This window comes from Bacillus rossius, chromosome 2 (genome assembly GCF_032445375.1).
Source record: "Bacillus rossius redtenbacheri isolate Brsri chromosome 2, Brsri_v3, whole genome shotgun sequence".
Lineage (NCBI taxonomy): Eukaryota > Metazoa > Arthropoda > Insecta > Phasmatodea > Bacillidae > Bacillus > Bacillus rossius.
Genome location: NC_086331.1, coordinates 45905038 through 45930121, shown reverse-complemented (window position 1 = coordinate 45930121; position 25084 = coordinate 45905038). Strand labels below are relative to the sequence as shown.

The 25084-nt window shown below is 37.3% G+C and overlaps 1 protein-coding gene across 1 annotated transcript in view; it reads left to right on the top strand.

The window, feature by feature from the left end:
- Positions 1 to 25084, top strand: part of LOC134529262 (WSCD family member AAEL009094) — a 489539-nt gene that overhangs the window by 182140 nt on the left and 282315 nt on the right. The gene's annotated exons all lie outside the window — the stretch shown is intronic.

Below are 25084 nucleotides of genomic sequence, written 5' to 3'. Positions count from 1 at the left end.
TCCGTTCAATTAGCTCTTATATTCATTCATCCTACTAATATTATAAATGCAAATTTGATTTTGATTGTTTGTTTGTTACGCTTTCACGCCTTAACTACTCAACCGATCATGATTAAATTTTGCATACACATTGTCAGGGGTACAGAAAAGGACATAGGATATATTTCATCAAAAAATAAATTATAGTTTAATAAACTTAAAGAAAATTTTTACAGCAAATCTAACTAATATATCGCTGGGTGTAGTTATTTTTCGTTGCTATGAGCAATCCGTTAGCACGGAGAAACGTTTCCATAACATAAATTGTATGTATATATTTTTACTGGTGAAAAATCTTATCAAATTTAAAAATCTAAACAAAAATTGGTGAAAGGGTCTACGAAATTAAAAGAATTAATAATAACCTAGAACCACCTACATGCGATCCCGCTTCGAATGGTGATGGTCCCATACCGGTACTTTTAGTCGTGTTTACGCGATTGCACCTCAAAGCAGAAGAAATTTCATCATTTATATATATATACTACCTGCGCAACCCGACTTCTCACGGCTATACTACAGGGAAAAGAAGACCAAATCTCCCATTTACAGTAATAATTAATGAAATACCATGGAAATTAATTTATTACAATGTTTTTTAATGTATCGGAGAGAAAACGAATAGCACCGATGGTTTCCCGACTCTCGAGCACGCAACGTCAACTGGTGTACCCGTACTTCGCTTCGGCAGTCTGCAGGCAGTACACTTTCACGCCGCTCATTTTACATGCCCCTCCTTGTGGGTACGCCACTGCAGCGCCTCGAATGGAAAAAGAAATCAAAGCGATGCCCGTTGCCATGGAGACGAAGTAACCACTGTTGCACGGACTTAACCACCCTTGAGAGCTGATTTTCGGAAAACGTCATCCTGCGTAACATAAGGAACATTACTGTCAAGTTTCAAGTCGGTAGGATATATATTTGGAAAAAAAAAGAGTAATTTTTATATATTTAAATTCCCCGCAAAATTTCAACGGTGATGGGGACTGCACTAACAATGAAATAGTCGTTGCCATAAAAACGAATGAAGCATCAACAATGTTACAGCCGTTGCCATGGTGATTTTCTACCAATTCATCACAACATTACTAAACCTCTAAAATTATCAGTGTTTCTCTATTATATTATGCATGTTTTATAGATATAAACCTTCCTCTTGAATCAATCTATCTTTAAAAAAAAAACGCATCAAAATCTGTTGCGTAGTTTTAAAGATCTAAGCATACATAATGACAGTTTGACAGCGGGAAGCGACTTTGGTTTATACTATGTAAGATATAGATTACAAGCGGAGTTAATAAGGGATGTTAATTAACTGTAGGTAAAATTTAATATGGAGTGGGATCTTAAATTCGCGACAAGGCAGAACCCATGACTCTACTAACACAAACTCCGCTATTTCTTTTCTTCTCCAACACTTAACCCTGATTTATATTGTGTAGTTTTTTTTCTTTAGTAAATATTTAACCTCTACCCGTATTAAACAACATGAATGAAATGAGTTAATTATATTATTAATTAATTTAATTTAATAGTTTTTCTTCCTGTGTCAACCGACAACCTGAATTGAATGACAAAATCTACTTAAACGAGAGCGAAGCCGTGTGGGATAAAGCTAGGAAGTAATAAATGTGATGGATATTATTTTTATTAAATTTTAAGAAATGAATGTATTATGTATCATTTATTCATTTCTTGTTCTACAAACTGCTGAAAATGTTTTATATATACACACATGTACATACAAGCACACACACATATTAGGTGTGTGTATATGTTTGTATATATATATTCTTTCCTTGCGCGCTTGAAGTTGCTAGGCTAATATTACACTATGCTTTTCTGACGCTGCGGCTAAAACTTACACTGAATAAGGTACCTTGACCAAATAAGGCCCGGGTCCAAATAAGGCCAGTCATTGAGTTTACTAGGATAGCAAAGAGGTTTTCACCTGACGAGGCATGCTACGGACAGCCTCTGGCATCTAGTGGTCAATGCAGGTACTACTTGTTGGGACACGAACTGTTCGCCATTTTACACGCATTAGAGACCAGCAATGAATTCGTAGTGGCTGTGGTTACTAATTTCGACGAATCGTGAAAAACGACTTCACATTAAGGTAATGTAACTGACACAAAGTATCTATATACCATTTTAAAGCCCGTAGTTTACAGAATATGTTAGTATGGGTATATATTCTGAACTATTGTTGTGTATTAAACTGTGAGTAAAACACTAAAAGAAAGTGTGTGTTTGCGACAAACTCCAAATAAGGCCCACACTGGAGAACCAAATAAGGCCCGCCGGGCCTTATTTGGAACATACGTTTTCTGAAATTTTTGTTAATAATATAATATCGCCAACCCATTTGATAAAGCATGTGGACTGGCTGGAAGAAAATGGTTGAAACTGTTCTTACAGGGTCACCCAGAAATATCCAAGCGAAAAGCTCAAAACATGAATCCTGGTAGGGCTGCAAAGTTGAATAAAGTTATCGTGAATGATTATTTTGATAAACTGAAGGCAGTTATGACCCGTTTAGATATTTTTTACAAGCCCCAGCTAATCTACAACATTGACGAGAAAGTCTGTAGACTTACCCTCCACAAACAACAAAATGTGTATGCCAGAAAAGGGAAAAAAAGAGTCAATCTTGTAGCACCTGAACATGGTGAAAATGTGTCTATTGTATCGTGTGGGAATGCACTGGGGTCAGGTCATACCACCAATGATTCTTTTTAAGAGAAAGCGATTAAATCCTGAATGGAAAGATAACCTTCCGCCTGGAACAGAGGTTGAGATGACTGAGAAAGGGTCGATGACACTAGCAACTTTCTTTTCATGGATTCATCATTTTGCGAAATTCAAACCACAAGGTAACATTTTGCTTATCTTTGATGGTGCATCATCACACTTGGACATAGGCATTGTGGAAGCTGCTGAAGCCTACGGAATCACACTATTCTGCTTACCAAGCAACACAACACATGAGCTGCAGCCTTTTGATAAATCTGTTTTCGGTCCTTATGAAACATTTTGGGACGATGAAATGTTACTACATTGGTCAAAGCAGACAAACATTCAAGACCGCACAATAACCAAAAGGATTTTTGGAAAAATATTTAGTAGGGTTTGGACCAAAGCTGCTATGCCTAGTAATGTAGCAAGTGTGTTTTCTGCAACTGGCATTTACCCATTTGACCCTACAGTTATCCACAAGAGTGCTTATGCTCCTTCAGAACTTCCAGAATAGAAAACCCAGATGAAACAATACAAGGATCACAGTCTGCAGCCCCAGTTCACCCACAAGAGAGCAAGCATGGGTAGGTAAAAGAGGAAACTCGAAAAATAGCTGACAAACTAAGGTATGCAGATGACTCATCGTCGGGAACAGGTGATTCAAGTTACTCTTCTCTTGTATCCTGTGATGGCACAGAACCCAGTCGAAACATTTCATTCAAAGATATCCTAGGGACACCTGAGGTGATGGAAAAGAGTAATGTAAATCGAAGAAAATCGGTTAATTACAAAGCTGTTGAGGTAACGAAGACATTACATGAAGACAAAATGAAGATTCAGAATGATCAAAATCAAGACAACAAGCCAGGCAATGCTGCCCCAGGAAGTTGCAATGTTAAAGGCAATAAAAAACACTCTGAAACTGCCACACAAAAACATATTGCTATTGGATCGACTGACACGAATAAGAAAGGAAAAGAAGCCTGGTGTTGTTTCATTTGCACAGAGGACAGGATTGCTGACATGAGACTGTATGTAAAGTGTATCCACTATGTTCATGAAGAATGTGTGGGGCTTACTGCTAAGGAAAAAACACCAAATTTCATTTGCCCAGTTTGTGCTTGTAGGCTACTTAGTTTCACAGACATATTGTGTACCTACATGTTCATTTTCAGTGCGAACTTTTAGTATTTACATGTTCAGCTGTAGGAATTTTAATTTTATCGATAGAGGTTCTAAAATGTTACAATGTAATTCAAATTATCTGAATGTGGACTACCACCATTGCACCTTGTAATGTATAGATAGTTTCATTACACTTTATGGTTATTTGACTTAAATTGGCAGTTATTTAAAAATGGGCCTTATTTGGTACTGCTGCTGGGCCTTATTCGGAACAGGTGTTCCTAATTAGGCCCTTTGCATCATTTTTGGATAATGTCTTTTGGTACATACAACTAGCTTACTTTTGGTACTTCTGATCATGTATTATCGAAGTACACATGTTTAAGAAGGCTGCTGTCCAACATTAATAATTTTTACTATCTTCATACTATTTTTTTTAATTTTATAATCAAGCAGGGCCTTATTTGGCTAACTTACCTTATATATTACTTTTGACACGAGCAACTAAGAAATTTACTTTATCTTAAGTGAACTATAAACATACTGACTACTTGTCAAACATTTATTTTATAAAATTAGTTGTATAATTCTTTATTTTTTAATTTTAGACCAGATTTTTCTAATAAAAAAGGTGTGGGACTAAGTAAGTTATATGGATGGTTCAGATTTAGCAAGTTTTCTTTATAGAAGCAGTACAAATAACTAGAGACCGGAAAAATTCACCGATTGTTTCAGCGATAGGCTAAAATTAAAATAAATATACCTTTGAGATGATTTTGCTATTGGCTTATTGTTCATCTGGACAAATCTCAACCAATTATAAACCCTCAACCAAAGAAGGATCGAATCACAGACAAACCAGCTGAGACGACTTACAAGTCAGCAGCCAATGAACTTGCGTTATTTGCCCGAGCGTACAGGGGAATGTGCAGTCTATCCTAAAGGCAATTGAAACCGCGAATTTTTCCGGTCCCTACAAATAACTGATATCAAACTGAATGTAAAATTCGAACAATTTCTTATATTTAGTTTTTATTTAAATTTATTTAATTATAGCTGTAGAAATGTGGTAATAGTCAGAATTGATAAAACATGCATAGCAAAACATGGTTTAAAATATATGCATTGCTCTTAAAAGTAGAGAAACTTAAAAATATATTTATTGTAAAGATAGATGGTTTGATTAGTTAGCAAAACGTATTTAGGTACACACTGATGGCTAGCGTCTCCCTTCTGAGCTCCGTGTGCGTGGCTGATAGCAAATAAAGACGAGACTACAATCGCATTACTTAATAAGGTACATGTAAATGAAAGACTGTAACGCTATAGGCGTATAAGCTTGACAGGAGCAAGGCACTGAGACTAGGGATTGCAATACAGCTAAGAGTAATCCCGCAATCCCGCGGGATCCAGCATCATCTGAAGGCCTGGGGGATCCCTCACTGGCTTGTGGATCCATATCGTGAATTTGTTGACAAATCGCGCAAAATTCAGTCAAATTTGCCGCTCTTTGAATCGCCTAGCGCGACGTTGCCGCTCCGTCGCTCTGCATCTCGCATGCACTCGGACATAGCCGCGCCGCCACGCCGCCGTCTCACTCGCCAGTTGGCATTTGATTCGCGCAAAAAACATGGGTGGTTTCACGAACAATCCGTCGTCGTGTTAGTAAAGTATATTTTTGTTTTCGCTCATTTAAATAATTTCTGCCTTTACCTTGATTCAAGATAATCCCATTGAATTGTGGTAACTTTTTAGAACTATTTTATTATCTATTCACGTAAGGTGTATTACATTAATTCATGTACAAAACCTAATCAATTATTTTTAATTGCGGGTACTAGTAAAGTATGGCTCTTTCAAAACCACATCAGAAGAATTTTGGTGACAGTAATGTTAAAGGTTAATGGCATTAATTAAATACATCTGAAGGCCTAATGTGTTCTCAATTTTTGAAAATCAGTCAACGTTATATCAATGGCTTAAGAACCCACTTAAAAACAAAGCGATGCTTAGAAATAGGTCAGTTACGTCCATTTATAAATACAGATATCAAAGCATCCTCGTTAAAAAATGAAGATATTGAAGAAGAAATACCCAAAAAGAAAAGTAAAACTATCAGACGGATATTTGCTAAAAGAATATTCGATGTGGCTTCTTACTACAATATTAAAACATAAACACAATTTTTCATACAAATGTTTTCTGAACAAAACATTACCACAAACCGTTATTTTCAAAGCCTTGTTTTCGCCAAACGAAAACTAAGCACAGTGTGTCTCACAACATTTAAAGTAATTTGCCCGCGAAGTAAATCAAATCGGAGGCTTCCAACGATAAAGTTAAAATCACGTCTAGCGAAAGAGGAATTAATTTCTTACATATGTAAGGTTTAATTCAATAAAATAAAAGAATAACTAAGCCTATTTGTATTTGTATTTGTAAACATTAAGTGGCGCTCACCCGTCATGACGAATAAAAAAGTGTGAAATGGACGGCGTATGCATTTTACGCCTTTAAATCTAATAAAATGCACGCACTTTTGTATGATGTAAGTGAATCCAATTATAAGTACAAATATGGCGTTTATAAATTATTGATTTGTATAAACAGAAAATTGTGTCTTCTTGGTTAGAACTTTTGCAATTTTTTTTAATGATGTTACATCACATAATACTTGTGTTGCCTTCTTTAAGCAACAACTAAATCTGATTTTTTTTTGTTAAATGTATATTTCTGTATTCAATTAAATATAGGACAAGAAAACAATGACGTTAAAATTTTTTTGCTACCTTAAAATATTTAAAATTACTCTTTATGTACATAAGTTGGCAAACATTTATAAAAATAATTATTTGCATTAAATGTTATGAAATAATTTCATCATATGAGAATAATTGTCATTAATTGTTTTTAATTGTATGAAGATTTACATACCAGCATTCTGTATATTTTTATGACATGTGCAGTGAGATTGAAAAGTTAAATAATAGAAATAGTATTTGAACATACAGACATTCTGCTTGTTGCGGAGGAGATCAGTCACCTAATAGGCTTGGAAGTGTAAAGACAGCTGTGGATTTTTTGTCTTCCCGAAGTTCAAATACCGTAATTGAATTAATTGACACTAATATTTTTTTTTCATGTGACTGGTTTCAAATACGTCTTAATATAAGTTATACTTATAAATAGTTGTCTGAAGAAAAGAGAATGAAAAAAGAATACATAATTTTTGTAATTTATTTTAATTTTTTTATTTGAATCTTTTAGTTTCTAGGTAAAATTGGAATCTAGTATTCAAATTTCACTCTAAGCATCAAATTCTACCTGAGTTATGAAACAATATTAGATCTGTTATTTTTCTGTAAAAGTAATACGTCAAAGTCGGGTAGAACCCAACTTTAACAACAATAACAACTCTAAATTATGTTTTCGACTCGCCAGACCTTACTAGTTGCAAGAATTCAGAAATTTGTTAGTCCATGAAATTTTTATGTAATTTTGTTCTCTTTTAATGTTAAAATATTCAAGTTAATCAACATTAAAATATTTGTTAAAATTCTACTTTCCTTATTCATTTAATTTAATGGAATTTAGTAACTGGTAAAAATAACGACACAATGTTTGTGACTGCAGAAGTTACACTAATTATTTTGGCAACCAAATCCAAGTACACTTAAAAAATACAGCAGTATGAATCAGTCCACCAAGAAATATATTCAGGCAATAGTTTGTAGGGTTACGAAAAAAAAAATACTTAAATTTTTTTTCAGCCTAATTTTTTCATATAAAATTTAAAACAAAGTTTTTAATTTTTGATGAGTCTAGAGAAATCGTTTTAAAATAGAATTCTAAAGAAGGGGCCTATTAAGCGTTAACACAATTAAATTATGGATAGTAAAAGTAAGCTCAGGAACAGTATAATTAATTTACGGTTATAAAATTAGTTCTTAAAATAAAGACTCTCTTAAACAATGAACGTTATTGAGTTAAAATAAGATAGGATGGCTGGTCGCTACAGCAGTATCGAATATAATTTCGAAACACAACTCATAAACTTTGTACGTGTTTTTGGCATTGTTTTCTTGATAATCCAATACACGATCAAACTCTATTCGACAATCCGTTTGAAGGGTACAAAACTATGTCGCTAAGATTTTTTCTTTCTCATTTCCATTGGCCTACAACACAAACTCTAGATGATTTACTTACAAATAACAAATGATTGAAGTAATATCTTGTAACGTGTAATGAAACCATTGAACTATCAAGTATATATTATAAATTTGCATGATTATAAAGCTCTGCAGTAAATAGTAAATTTACATATACAAAAAAAAAACATATGAAATATTTTGATTTCAAACTTTTGTCAAAAGATAGACCCGTAAGTCTGCTAAGTATGTATTTATTAGACCAATTTTTAAACTAAAATAATACTACTTAACTGTGAATCGCACATAACGAAAACTTAACAAAATGTTTCATTGTGAATCTATTGGCTAACTTTCTGTGTTGTATGGGATGATTATACATTTTATATAAGACGTCGACTAGCCGTAGTCATTAATGCATTTTATTACACGTAATACTTCAGCGAACATACATTATTATTGAACATTAGACTGTGAATGAATTTTTCCGTTTCACAAATGACCAACAAAGCGGAGTTTTAACAATTAAAGGATATAACATATAAATTCAAAATACTTGTTTTAATTACGCAGTTTCAAAACACGAAGAGTTATTTGGTGTTCACTATTACAAAGAATAAACCAATCGTATTGTTCCCAGTTTTAAAACCATGCAATCAAAACTACCCATCAAGTTTTAGGCATTACTAGCTCATTTAAATGGCCGTTATTTCCATCATATTGGTAATTGGATGTTAACTTTATTTTTTAATTCAGTTGAAGTAATTTTTTGTTAGATTGCGCTTCAAATAATTTAGGATATTTTTTTATATCATAGTTCAACTTTGTGTTTCAATTGGAGATAAGCTCATTTTTTGACTATTCTACAATTAATAATATATAATATTTATTTCTCACAAATGTTCTTTGTTTAATGTACGTACTGTGTGGAAATGCCATTGTTAATAAAAAAAAGTTTATAAAATGTAGTATTTAAAGTAACCAATAGAAAGCACTCGTGGTAAAGATGGTTAGGTATTCATCTCCATCTACCGGGCAGAGTGAGAACTATGTAGGGACTGCATGAAAGACCATATGAAAACCTTCGCCACAAACACACAACCGAATGTTAACAATTCAAGATCCACACAACTTAGAAACTTCATAACGTAGAAAGTCACAACTTAGAACTATCACAACTTAGAAACACACAACTTAGAACTGTCATAACTTAGAAACACGTAACTTAGAAACACGCAACGCAGAACCACACAACTTAGAAACTTCATAACGTAGAAAGTCACAACTTAGAACTATCACAAGTTAGAAACACACAACTTTGAACTGTCATATCTTAGAAACACGTAACTTAGAAACACGCAACGCAGAACCACACAACTTAGAAACTTCATAACGTAGAAAGTCACAACTTAGAACTATCACAAGTTAGAAACACACAACTTAGAACTGTCATAACTTAGAAACACGTAACGTAGAAACACGCAACGCAGAACCACACAACTTAGAAACTTCATAACGTAGAAAGTCACAACTTAGAACTATCACAAGTTAGAAACACACAACTTAGAACTGTCATAACTTAGAAACACGTAACGTAGAAACACGCAACGCAGAACCACACAACTTAGAAACGTCGTAACGTAGAAAGTCACAACTTAGAACTATCACAAGTTAGAAACACACAACTTAGAACGATCATAACGTAGAAACACGTAACTTAGAAACACGCAATGCAGAACCACACAAATTAGAAATGTCATAACGTAGAAAGTCATAACTTAGAACGGTCATAACTTAGAAAATTCTAAGTTATGTGTTTCTAAGTTGCGTGTTTCTAAGTTGTGTGTTTCTAAGTTATGACAGCACCCCTCTGCCCTGCGTTTTAGACCATTTTGTCCAAATTTGGATATGATATAGCTCATTTGTCAATGATGTATTATTATGAACTGATAAAATCCTCGACTGTACCGTCCATTAAGTAGGGGGAAATCCTTGACTATGACCATAAAACCATGATCGATACTCCAGCTCAAGGAACACACATTTTTAAATTTTTCAAACGACATGTCAGTATTAACATGATCGGAAAAGACATGACGAAGATTAATATCATCCATTTTGAATAACACAATCATGTTTGCATTATCGCGAATCAGCTGTTTTGGAATGCGCGAGTATGTTTGACATAGGTAAAAACAGTCTACATTAACATGCCTTCCCATACTTAAGTAATATTGGATACATTGCCGCTTTTCATATGCTACATCATCGAATACAAACACAGAATTAAGCAATGCATTTTCAGTCGGCACAACTTCTTCATTATTGTTATATGGAAAATATCTTAGACCTTCTAATGCCCGCAGCACTTGTGCTAGGTGTTGATATTTTGGTTGCATTAGTGACTTTGAATACAGGTACATGTTTTCAAACCTAAGTCCATTGGGATCCTCCAATAAACTCAGTAACACACATGTTTTCCCGCAGTTGGAAGGCCCAGCAATAATGCAACGTACAGTCGATAGAAGCAAACAACCATGGCGCGACATACGTGCTAGTGTTTCATCCTAAATGTTAATTCGCACCGGTAATTTTACATCTTGCTGAACTACTTGTAAACCTTCGAAATATGATGTATTTGTAGATATAATAAGAGGAGAAGGAGGGCTATGAGGATGAGGGCTATGAGTGGCGGAGGGCTATGAGGAGGAGGAGGAGGAGGAGGGGGTTTAAGCTTACATCATTGTGTATGATGTTTTAAGTTGTCACTGCGGGTAAATATATGTTGACAGATTTCACATTTGAATTCCATGTGAACCATGGCATCCAGCAAGCTAAGATGTTCACTCTTCGACATCCAAAACGTAACTAACACAAACTACATTATATTAATCCAGATGTAAATTTAGAATTTTGTTTTCGTAACAATAATGTTTACAATACATACATATATATTTTTAACAACTGTAGTTATTCTGGAACAGTCTGTCGTTATGCCTCGTAGGGTAAAGACCAAATAAGGTCGTGGACTCGTAAATACACTTATAAACAAATTGCCATTCGAACTTCATATTCCGGGATTTAAATTTTGTGGACCAGGCACCAAACTAGCTAAACGTTTGGCACGAGGTGACAAAGGTATAAATACTTTGGACAGAGCGTGCAGAGAACACGATATATCATATGCCACCAGTAATAACTTGGAAGACAAGCATCGTGCAGACAACATCTTAGCTGAAAAAGCTAGGAAAATTTTGAAATCACCAGATACTAAATTTGGAGGAAAGGTAGCTGCTTGGGGAGTTTCTAAGATAATGAAGACTAAAGTTAAGCGTGGAATGGGTACAAAATTCTACAAGAAAAAACAGTGTAAGAAGCAGTGTAAGAAAAAAATTGCACAGAAAAGAAAGAAGGCAGGAGATTTTCTCCCACTAGTTCTTCCTGCTCTCGGTGCACTCGGCGGGCTTATTGGGGCCACAAGTGGTATTGTACGTGCAGTAAACTCATCAAAGAATCAAAACAAACAACTAGCAGTGGCATTACGACATAACAAGACCATGGAAGCTATTGCAATGGGAGCAAAAAACGGAAAAGGACTATACCTAAGATCATATCCGGTGGGGGGAGGTCAAAGGAAGAAAAGAAAAAAGAGGAGATCCTAAAATATCTAACAGACCGCTAACACTAGCTGACTTGAACATGTTTGCAAAAAAATTAAAAATACCTTTTTTCCGCAATGTATACATGCGTGATGAACTACCACGCAAACCCAAGTTGAGGGAGTGCGCAATCGTAAATTTGGATGGTAAGCATGGGCGCGGAACACATTGGGTAGCATACCGAAAGGCCAGTAATGCGGCAGAATACTATGACAGTTTCGGGAATCTTAGGCCACCTATGGAATTACGCAAGTATCTTCGTGACACTACATTAAAATATAACTATGAAGCAGAGCAGTCACCTAATCAGTGGAATTGCGTCCACTTGTGCCTCCTCTTCTTAGCTAACAAAGTTTAACTAACAAAAAATTATTTTTTTTGCCTATTAATAAATTTGCTTATAAAAGAGCTTTCATACAGGAAAAACAAGCCAGTCATGTCGATAACTCTTATCCTGTCGGGTAAAACCTCGGAGCTCCGATCTACTAATTTTCCGGCTCTGAATTTGGAAGGTACATGGAGTATCGCATTAGTCGATTTTCAAACATAATTCTCCGTCCCGAATGTTGATAGCGCAAACTGTAAAATACGAAATATGAAAAATGATGTTTTGAAAGTAATATCTGTACCCACGGTATCATACGAGATCGATGATATCGCATCATACATTAAGCGAGCATTGCAAGAAAATGATTTAGAGTTTTATCTTCCTGGTAACTTAAACTCTCTGAAAAGTGAGATGATGTGTAGCACTAATGTCGATTTCAGCATGCCCGATACTCTAGCAGCAATGCTAGGGTTTCAAAATAAAATTTACGAAGGAGGTCAATTACATGTATCAACATTACCGATAAATATTCTTCCTGTAAATGTTATAATAGTAAACTGCAATTTGGTCAGCGGATCATATCTTAATGGTAGACCAAACCATACACTACACAAGTTTAGCGTGCTAGTCCCTCCCGGGTTCAAAGTTGTAGAAGTGCCTAAAACACTCATTTACTTACCGGTCATTGGGAAGAGCGTACACGAAATTGTCGTCCGCATAGTCGACCAGGACGATAAGTTGATAAATTTTAGAGAGGAACAAATCACATTGCGCTTACACTTAAAGAGAGATGGGTTTTAATTTTATATGAAAAAAACTATAAATTAACTCGCACTACCAAACCTACAGTCAGTATAACACAAACCTCGAGCGTGTTAACTCGTGCTAACGTTCATTTCTTGAAACAACTCGGGTATAAAGTGATTAGGTATGGATACGGAAATCCTGAACGTGGAAGATGCAGTTAGTTACGAAGATATTATTACAAAGACCGAAATCCACTCGTACTTACCTTATCTTTCTGGACCATATCCTCTATCGTCGGAAGTACGAATTGCTGTACAAAACCAAGATATATATACGATACCTTGCAATTCTTTTTTGCAATTTAGAGGCACACTTTTAAAAGATGATGGTGATATTCCTACCACTACCAAGATCGTACGTAATGGTATTCTTCACATGATCAGTAAAATATATTACGAATTAAATGGTATCGAGCTCGACCAAACACGAGATGTAGGAATTACTTGTACTTTAAAAAATTACTTGTCGCTAACCCATAATCAACTACCCGCGGCTAAAATGGCCGGATGGGGAATAGAACCAGATTGCAAGTTGTCATTACATGCAGGCGGAAGATTTGAAATTTGCATTCCTCTCGCGATGATGTTGGGGTATGCAGAAGATTACAAGCACATCATAATTAATGCGACGAACGAGTTAGTGATACTTTTAGCCAACACCCAGGCAAAAACACTTTTCGATACAAGCAACAAACCGGAAAATGTAACTTTATCCATACACACTATCGAGTGGCTTCTTCCTCGCGTTCAAGTGAATACGGCAGAACGCATTAGGCTTTTGAAATTTGTCGAGAAAGGCACAAATATCGACGTTGCTTTTCGTTCTTGGAATTTGGAAACCTACCCTAATCTTACCCAGTCTCAAAACATAAATTGGAATGTAAAATCTAGTTTTGCTGCAGAAAAGCCGCGCTACATTATAGTAGCATTTCAAACAAACATACAAACAAAATGATATAAGGGCAAACCTCTCTACATTTAAACATGTCAAAATAAAAAAAATATTAAAGTTTTCTTAAACTCTGAAAGTTACCCTTATCTGGATATGAATGCAGACTTTGAAAATGGAAGATATTTGCTCGCTTACCAGATGTACGCACAATATCAACAATCGTATTATTGTCAATTACCATCCCCGATATTAGACTCGAATGAATTCAAAAATGTTGCTCCTCTCTTTGTATTTGACATTAGTAGCCAGGACGACCGTATTAATACTGGAGTTATAGACTGCAAAATCGAGATTACAGCTGCAGTAAACATGCCTGCAAACACTCAAGTGTATGCTATTATTATGCACAATAGGCTGGCTACATATAATGTCCAGGACAAAGGAGTTAAAATACTGGTGTAAATGCGGAAAAGAATTCAGTATAGTTTCAATTGCCAACATGTTCGTTAATATCCACGGTTTCATGTCGCAAGTAGGATTTATCATAAAGGAAATATGCATAGCATATGTCGACGGAAGCACCATATCTCGTCAATTCTTACCGCCATTCTCCTGGCATCTCCTCGACTGCAAAAACCAATCTACAAACAGAAGGCTGACTAAATATTACCATGGACTAACGTGGCAAGGTGGAGAAATGGAGTACGAAAATATTTATAGCTTTATTTAGGAATGAGTTAAACACGAAATTGATAGGGTCGTCTTCGTAGCCGGTCCAGAACAGAGACGTTGGTTGAGCATTTATTGTAGTGATAATGTTATAATATTTAACTTGCAAACAGAGTACGAGTGCCCGTCTTTGAAAAAATTAACTATCATATACAAAAGCAAGCTAAGCCATAGTTGCAATGCATGCGTGCAGGGTTGGGCTTGTTGCGGATGTGGGCACTGGATGAGTAATCATCTGAATGACGTCATGCGGACAATTTGCAACAGGATTTTACCGATAACACGAGGTACACATTAAATATAAGTCTCAGTTGCAGCCTAGCTTTCGTCGAGGAAGGTTGTTTAAAAATGTTATCCATGTTCAAGCCTGAAGTTGTCGGCAAGTTTTATGGGGATGTCACCATCGGATATCACAGAGTGCACTTCAAGCCTCCCGGGATGCCTGAAATGGTGGAAAGCTGCGATGGTCTGGAGCACTGGATCAGCACTAATTATGAAGATTTTTTTAAATGTCGAACCATACCCTGCGATTTCAGAACCTGCCCTGTCTTCTATCTGAGACCGGACAGCCAGCTTCCATCTACTACCGAGGATCTTATTATGCAAGTTGATCAAGAGACAATTTACGAAGTACACGAATTTAGTACGATATCCTACAAGCTGTGTCGACAATCCTGCTCGAGTGATCTACGGTGGATAGAATATTGTGATGGGTACAAGCACACCACTCTCCTGAATCGTGGTAAAACAACTTGGTCAACCATGTGTTCGCCACTTACATGTGCTGTTTTCCTATCGTCCCATCATCTTCTTGGCAGCTATAAGACCGATGAGAAGCCAGCACTGTTACCAGACATGTTTCAACCAGGCATGACCGAAGAGCAATCGTATCGCCCCCAGCCTTCAAGATTTCGCTCCGGTCTTTTTGTGTTTCAAACTTCGGAGGAGGAAAACGGCTCTCCTGAAGATTGTGATCCCGATAAAGAAGAGATGTTACATCTGCGCCCAAACCCAAGGAAAGAAGCATCATCTCCGCGCACATTGTTTGAATTTGGTGTGAAATTCAGTTTGCATTGTGTGAAATATACACTTAGTTTTAAAGACGAAGAAGACATTCTCACCACAACATATTTTGAAATGTGTCGCGACGGCATTCATTTTCGTCTCTGCTGGAAATTATTTGCACCATACGAAACAGTTAAACTGCTGACAAAATTCGTCTGTGAAGATGAAAATTGCATTATAAATCTCTGTCGACCAGATACGCATATGCAATGAAAACTTGAAGACTTGAAGATGCAAGCAGAAGCAGGAGTAGGGTATCCGGAATTCCAAGAAACATGCAATGGCAAGCAGCATTGTAGATTTGGTAGTAACGCACCATTGAACACGCCTTGTGTCGTTTATTTGTGCTTCGTGTATAGAAATACATTAATGCAGGATGCAAAGTTTACTCCTGCTAATGTTTTGGACATGCAAACAAGTATATAAATTCACCTCATGCATGCAAAATTTATTCTAAGTACTACCATCAACATAGAAGCATACCATGCAAAATGGAATTCAGCAGCAGCAGCAGCAGCAGCACCTACAGCACCGACAGTGCAACGATTGAGGGTGAAGTAATATGCCGAAGCAGATGTAAGTGTATGCAGGCACTATGTGACTTTATTCGACGGATCATGCTACTACTTGCAGAAAGTATTAAGTAAATAAATGTGGTCGTGTATATATAAGAAACAACCGGACCTTCACTCCATCATTCGGCTGTGAACTACCGAAGAAGGAAGACGATGGCTATGTTACATCCCTCCAAACTCTACATTTCGGCAAAGCCTGGCCTGAGCAGAGTCACGTACAGCTACTGTAATGGAGGAAGATTACGTACATACACGGAAGAATGTGATGAAAATTACCATTCGCTCTATGTACATGAGCCTGCATCTTTTGAACGCTGCCATGAAATTATAGACTGTTCGACATACGGGCAAAGTTATGTTCACTACATGAGAGAAGAAACCAAGCTGCCTTGCCTGCCAGAAGAAGTAATAGCACATGCAAAACGAAATGACAAGCCGAGTTTGCATGCACCAGACTGCTCCATCAACCAGCAAAAAAATTAAGATTTTACATCACTTTTTGCTTCCACCAGCATTCCGGATTCCATCCAGCTCATCTTAACGCAAGACTGAAGATGAAGACGTTAGAGCACTGCCTTCGATGACGGACATTTCAGATGATTATGCCCAAATGTGTTTTCAACTAACTCCAGTAAATTATGTTACCAAGGAGAGTATTCCTTTGAATATAGACTCTGAAATAATTACTTTGTGTGTCAAAAATGTACTAAGGAAAGTTCTTACAGACATGCTGAATTCTTTGCAAATGTAATCGAATGTGTTTATGGTATTGAAAAAAGAATAAAATACAAATATTACGAACTTATTTGTTTCACTTAATACTTATTGTGCAATAACTACTTTTTCTATAATTTGGAAAATACCATTATTCAGGATATTAAAATATATTATTTTCTACCTAAAATAATTCAATGTAAGAATACTTATTTTCATGACTTTAAATCCAAGTAAAAATTAATAATGGTATAAATACATTGATATCAAAGTAATTAAGGTATATGAAAATGCAGTAACATGAATCTGTTTAGTAAAAGTCTTTTAAACACTGCAAGCTGTCTTTAGAAACGCGACATGCTGGCGCCTATCATGTCGGGCTTTTTTCCTCCAGTACAGCCAGTCCTATGAGTCATAGAAGCTTGTTGCGACCAGTCATCATCGATGCGACATGCTGGCGCCCTGTAGTATCTGGAAGCAATGATAAATAATTCCCAGCAATCATGAGTCACTCTTAAGTTGTTTGTTGCAACTAGTCTTTATCAGCGCCTACTGGGTTTTTCCCCAGTACACAAGTCAGCCAGCCCTATGAGTCATGGGAGCTTGTTGCAACTGGTCGTCAGTGCTGCGACATGCTGGCGCCTATTGTGTCAGGGGGATTCTTGGTAAACAGATAAGGCATCCAGACCTGACTACCTCGTGCTGCATCATGTATGATGTCATATGCCCCTCCGAAATTATCTCAGCCAATCAGATGCTTGGATTTTCTTCATGCCCATATATGGATTAGTGAGTCAACCACTGCTGCTGCAGGGACTATAAAAGCAGGCAAGCGAGGGCAACCTAGTTCATTCGCTGTTCATCGGCCGACCTGACTGCAAGTTCTTCGCTGCTCGTGCGCTTCTGCCCATCGACTTCGAGAGCTTGTGGATTAGTGTTCTCAGTGACTTCGAGAGCTTTTCATCATTACTACTTCATCATCGTCATCTCTAAGGTTTCCTCCTCATCTCTTTCAACGTAGAGCTGCCACCGCATGTTCCGTTGGGAGATTCCAGTTCAGACGTCCTGCATCATCTTCATCAACATCATCATGGACAGCAAGACATCCGGAGTTGCTGCTTCTTCTTCTGCTTCTTCTTCTGGGGTAAGTCCAATGCTTCCTCCAGGGTAACAGTGTGGTTTCTGTAATAAGGTGTTCGCTACTCGTTCCAATGGATTACGCCACAAGCGCCAGTGCCCCCACAACCCACAAAGAGACGACCAGCAAATTTGTGAGAAGTGTGGGGTAGCCATCACTCGCAAGGATAACATGGCTAAACATCTGAGGTAATTTACTGGCGAAATTTGCCATGCAGCGACCGTGAGTGGCAACTACTGCAGCAAACTATTTTCTCACATTGGAGATGCACGAAGACATGTGAAGGCGTGCAATTTTAATCCTGATCGCCAGCTTTTAAAATGTAATAAGTGCGAGAAAGACTTCACCAGAGCAGACAGTTTAGCCAGACATGCTACCAAGTGTAATGGCCCAACACCGGCCAAGAGAAGACGAGAAGCTTCGCCCCAGCCTGGTCCATCGACTGCTCCTCAACCCAAATCATCTCGATCAAAGATTGTGGCTGAAACAGGAGTAGCCTCCCAGTTTGGGTTTGTGGAGGCCGAGACCGCATTTAGAGGCAACTTGAAGACCCTGGTAGCTGAAAATACATCCGAATGTGGCAAAGATATATTTAGTTATCTGGAAGACATGAAAACAAACATAATTGGCCAGCTCAAACAAGAAATTGAAGAAAATGGAGCCATCAAGTTCAATTTATGGTTGGATTGTCTTTATGGAAAGCCAGAGCCTCATGCAGACCAAGAAGACCAGCGGGCTTTTAAGACTAAGAACATCCCGCTCTACACAACCGATGGCATCGAAGAAGCAGTCACAGCCAGCATAGAGAAGATATGCCAGGAAGAAGAAGAGTACCAGGGCAAAGGAAGTAGCTGGACCCTCATTTCTGTACATCGTCTGCAGCTAAGAATCAATAAGCTAGATCCACTCCGTGCTTCCAGCTACATCGACTTACCAGCTCCCATCAAGGCTAGGGAAGCCATCATAAACCCAAAGAATGAAGACCAACAATGCTTCAAGTGGTCTATGCTGGCAAGATTCGTTGAAGGGGAGCATCCAGAAAGTGTGAACCAGAGATATAAAGACTTGGAAAACAAATTTAATTTTAGTGGTCTTAAATTCCCCATGCCTCTTCGCCAAATTAATGTAATCAAGAGAATCAATCCTGGAGTGACAGTTAATGTGTATGGACTCAATGAGGACAGAAAAATCATACTGCTACATGTAGCAAAAGAAGAGAAGAGTCAGCACTTTGATCTCTTGTATATATCCGAAGAAGACAATGCACATTATGCATATATCAAGAATTTTTCAAAACTGGTTGGACCTCAGGGTACTGCTCATGGACATAAAATCCATATTTGCAAGCAGTGTTTCATGTTCTTCCATGATTTACCACGAGTGTCTGGGCTCACAGGGCAGCAGTGTTTAGAAGAACATAAAAAGTTCTGCAATGAGTAAGCACCAGTGAGAGTTGAAATGCCTCAGGCAGGAAGTGATGGCAAGCCTCCAGTTCTTAAATTCAAAACTACCATCATGCAGACAAAATGCCTATTGTGGTATATGCCGATTTTGAGGCAATGTTAAAACCTGTTCAATCATGTCAGCCAAATCCAGACAAATCTTATACTTCCAAGTACCAGAAACATGAGGCCTACAGCTATTGCTTGTATGTGCAAGTAGACAATGAAGTGATTCCTACTACATAACTTGGGTTATGATGACAAAGACATCTTCATTATCCCTCACAGTGATGAAAAACTAATCACCTTCTCCAAAAAAAAAACTATGACAGATTTTCCATACAGTTCATCGATACTTTCAGATTCATGTCCACTAGTCTTGCTTCTCTAGCCGAAAACCTTCCTGCTTATGGATTACAAAACACTTCTAAATATTTCCGTTCTGAACAACTATAGCTGGTTACCAGAAAAGATATTTATCCTTATAATTATATCACAGATCTTCAAAAACTTGACGAGCCTCAGTTACCTTCAGTAGATTCTTTCCACAACAGGCTGACAAACTCTGATATCACCAAAGAAGATTTTGAGCATGCACAAGCTGTGTGGCAGAAATTCAACTGTACATCGTTGGGGGAGTACAGCAATATTTATTTGAAGACTGATGTACTCCTGCTGTTCGACATCTTCGAGAATTCCCAAAGACTGTGCCTAACTACATATGGTCTGGATTGTGTTCATTATGTGAGTGCTCCAGGATTTTCTTTCGATGCGATGTTGAATAAAACCAAAGTTTAACTTGAATTGATCGTAGAATATGACACATACATGTTTTTTGAGGCAGGCATAAGGGGAGAAGTAGCCCAAAGTAGTATGTAAATGTTCCTCCTGAAACAGGGTTCAGGGTGTGGAGCCGACAGCAGGTCCGCCATAATGGATTATGACGTCACGGCGGCCATCTTGGATGAGCATAATGGGACACAGCGTAACGGGACAAGTAATACCTTGAATTTTGACCCTCAAAACTAGTCAAAATTGGGCAAAATTTGCCCAAAATTCCTGAAAAATCGCCAAAATTTCCATTTTTTTTGGTAAAAAATTCCGCCAAAAATTCCCAAAAAATTCCACAATCCAAAAATTAGGATGTCTTAAATCCAAAAAATCGTTTTGCCCTAGAAAGAACCCAAACTCCTAAAAGAGGCTTAAAACTCATAAGAGATAGCCGCTTTAAGACTATGATGTCATCTAGGATTATGAGCGCCATCTGGGATTATGACGTCACCGTTGCAAATTTTGTAACGGTCGCCATCTTTAAAATCCTTATTTATTATCCGATTTTAATGATTTTTTTAAAATATTATAAAAAAATTCAATCATTAAAATTTTTAATAAAATATTTAAAAAAAAACCTACATTTACGACATGGAGCTCGAAGTCCTCGGTTCGAACCCGACGAGTGCAAAAAATTAAAAATGGCGACCAATCCTTCCCCCGTGGTGGGTGCTGGCAGACTGACCCCCACTACTTTTTGTTATTCACATATATCATCAGGAAGTATTATGTCATGTTCGCCATTTTGAAATTTGGACGCCATCTTGAAAATCTTTATTTATTATCCGATTTTAATGAAAAAAATTCCAAAATTCATCAAAAATTAACTTATTTGAATTCTGTTTGATTAGCTCGATTTACGTCCTTGGTTCGATTCCCGGCGAGAGTAAATGGTCGAACTTCCTCCATGAAAGCTACCTAGACTGACCTACCACCAACAATACCAAGGTACATATATCATCAGCTGGTAACACGACATGTCCACCATCTGGCCTCATCCGCTGGAGACCACCATCTTGTTTTCAACTGCTAGAGTGTACCGATACCATGTTAGTATAATTATCTGTTCACCATACCTTTGTCCTCAACTGTTGGCATTGAACTTTGACCTTGACCTTGAACTTTGACCTTGACCTCTAATTTGACCTTACCTGGAAATTTGACCTTGACCTTGAAATTTGACCTTGACCTTGAAATTTGACCATGACCTTGAAATTTGTCCCTGACCTTTTAATTTGACTTTTTCCTTGTTGACCATCATGGATCCAACATTTTAAGTTCAGTAAATGCTACAAGGAGCTACCACCTGCTGGAGTACACCATCTTGTGTGTGTACTCGTCTTATTAAGTACATTTCCATCTGAATAATTTAATTACAACCCGCTACAGTGCAGTAAACATTAATTAACGAGGTGCCCCCGCCATCTAGAAATTTGGACGCCATCTTGAAATCGTGTAATTATTTATCTAGAAATTCGGGAAAAAATCCAAAATTCATCAAAAAATCACTCATTAATTTACATATTGAATTGCTAGATTCCTGCCCTCGATTCGATACTTGAACAGTGACAAGTATAACTAAATATTAAATAAATTCAATATTCTGTTATTCCATTACCTTTCGCGGAGATTATAAATCATTATCTCTTCAAAAATCAAACACAAGTCAATGTACGACAATGTTCGACGAATTAAATACGTTGTCGATAAGCCTAACATGAAAGTCTAGTTTTTCGATAATCTGAATAAACTCTAAACCGTTCATGAACAAAGCCATACTTATAGAAAAAGCGTCTTCGGAACGAGAGACCAGGTCATAATCAATGTCAGTCGTATAGACCAGTTATTTCCGAACCTCACGACCTTCCTCATCGTCAGCTAATTATATTCAATTGAACCAACGGGTCATGTTTTTACGCTTATAAGAGGACCATGAATCCATCAAAAAAGGCAGCACATTTGGAAGCACCGTCAACGAAAAGGCAGCACATTTGGAAGCACCATAATCAAAAAGACAGCATATTTGGAAGCACCGTCAATAAAGGAAGCACAATTGGAAGCACCATCAACAAAAAGACAGCACATTTGGAAGCACCGACAACGAAAAGGCAGCACCATCATCGAAAAGGCAGCACATTTGTCATTGGCTCCAATATTCATTGGCTCCAATATTCATTGGCTCCAATATTCATTAGCTCCAATATGCATTGGTTCCATCAGTCTATTGATTCCATCAATCTAGTGACTCCAACCGTCATTGGCTCCTACAGTCATAGACTCCAACTGTCTTTTGTCTCATCAACTCCAAATATATTCGGCTAGAATTCTACCAGTCTAAGAGACTATGAGGCCACAAGGCTACGAGTCTTAAAAAATCTAGCTGGTTACAAGTTATTCATTGCTACGAGACTGCATAGCTGAAAGACCGCGTGGCTACGAAACTACATGTCTTTGAAGCTACAAGAATACAAGTCTACTCGGCTCCAAAAGCTCCATCAGCTCCAACACGCAATGTACATGCAATACATGCAATTTACGTTCAATAAACGTAATGATCACACAGTACACACAGGAAACGAAATGAAGAAATAGTACACACAGGAAAAAACGTAATGAACCCACACTACACACAGGAAACGGAACTTACACAAAGTTCACACAGGAAACAGAACATACACACAGTACACACAGGAAACGGAACGTACACACAGTACACACAGGAAACGGAACCTACACACAGTACACACAGGAAACGGAACGTACACACATTACACACAGGAAACGGAACGTACACACAGTACACACAGGAAACGGAACGTACACACAGTACACAAAGGAAACGGAACGTACATACAGAAATCGGAACGCACACACAGGAAACAGAATGTACACACAGTACACACAGAAATCGGAACACACACACAGGAAATGTAATGTACACACAGTACACACGGAAATCGGAACGTACACACAGAAAATGGAACGTACACAAAGGAAACGGAACGTACACATAATCCACACAGGAAAGGGAACACACACAGGAACGGAATGATCACACATAAAGTAGCGGAAACACACAGGCTTAGTTGGAAAATCAGAATACAAGAAATTAAACATAATTTTTTTAATGTAAATATTTCATTTATTTTTCAATAGTACGCACATGGCAGTTAAACAAATGATTATTGTATGTAGCCAGCTTTCCGCAGTTCTTTAAGTATGAAAGATACTTCCTCGATATGTGAGTAGTTTCCTCTACGAACAGATGCCACCAACAGTCTTAGCCGGTCAACCAATATGTTTGGATCTTTCCATGATGGTTAACCAAACTCTTCTACCACCTTCTTCCTTGCATGTTTATAATAAATATTATGATCTCTGGTGTCTTCCGTTTTAACACCAACCTCAGGGTAACTTTTATCATCGAGCCAGCTATCACATCAAGCTTGTACTGATTTATTTATTATAACACGGCGTTTCCATCGTTTCGGTCTCAGTACACCATCACAGGGTTCGATCTTGCCTGCTTTAGATGCTTCAGCACAGTCTTCGATCACGTCACCAGTTTCAGAGTCACTGTAACAATCACCGTAGAAGGCATCGTCTTCACTCAGATTTCCTTAAGAACTCGATATCGTTGATGTCGAAGTGTCTTCATCATATTCATGCTTCCTTTTTAGGAGTCCATCATTTTTACAAAGTATGAAGGATCTACTGAATATAGGCTTGAATGTATTCTCACTTTTCACGGTGTTGATACTTTGATTAGTTTCAGTCTTCCCGAAGCCATAAGCATCCTTCAATTTATGTTCTTCCTCACGATCGGGTGAGCTTATACCATCACGCTCAGGACATGGAAAATTATTGACGTAATGCAGATCACTCTTCTTTAGTCTAGTGGATCCATCGGTGTCCTCTATGCCGTAAGTAGTCTTGACTTTACATGTTCTACCATGTCTTTTTAAGCTGTCAATTCGTGTTAACAACCTGCTACAACGATTACAGCTTAACATGTTGCGTAGTGGGTTTCTAGCACAATCATTCTTCTCATGACAAAATCCTTGCCACAGTATTTACAGCGGCTTCCTTTCGATTCAGCTGCAGATAACAAACCATGATCCATGGTAGCTTCTGTGACTAATGTTAGATACAAACTGTCAGTTTTCTCCAATTGGAACCATTTCTTAAATATAATTTTTTAAATATTTCATCAGCGAGAGTTAAGTTATCTAATGCAAAGCAAATTGATGCGAGTAGTTCTGGCTGTCATCAACAGATGTCGCCACGTGTTGCTTGCAGGTAAATAATATCTATTTCATTAATGCGGCATGCGGAATGCTCACTATCGATCGTAAAGGAAGGTTGGCTTCGCTAGACTCCAAGGAGAAGGAAGTTCGTCCTTCCTGTTAGATTTCTTAGAGATTATTATTATTCGACTGAGTAATGATATATTTTTTTTTAAATTTCCATCTTATAAAAATATTACAAGTGTTGATTTAGTAGCAGAATTTCACTAATTAAATGCAACCTTGAATAAAATGACATGCCTCATTAAGTAAAAAAATCCTTAATGCAGAGATCAATTTCTCATCAGTAACCAGAAGAACTCGGAGAAAACCATCAGATGTCTAGTCAGGAATAATCAGAAGCACCCAGAGAAAACCATCAAAATATTGACAAGAATAATCGGAAGCACTTGGAGAAAACCATCAAAATAATGACAAGAATAATCAGGAGCACCCGAAGAAAACCACCATAATATTGACAAGAATGATCAGGAGCACCCGGAGAAAACCACAATAATATTGTCAAGAATATTCGGAAGCACTTGGAGAAAACCATCAAAATATT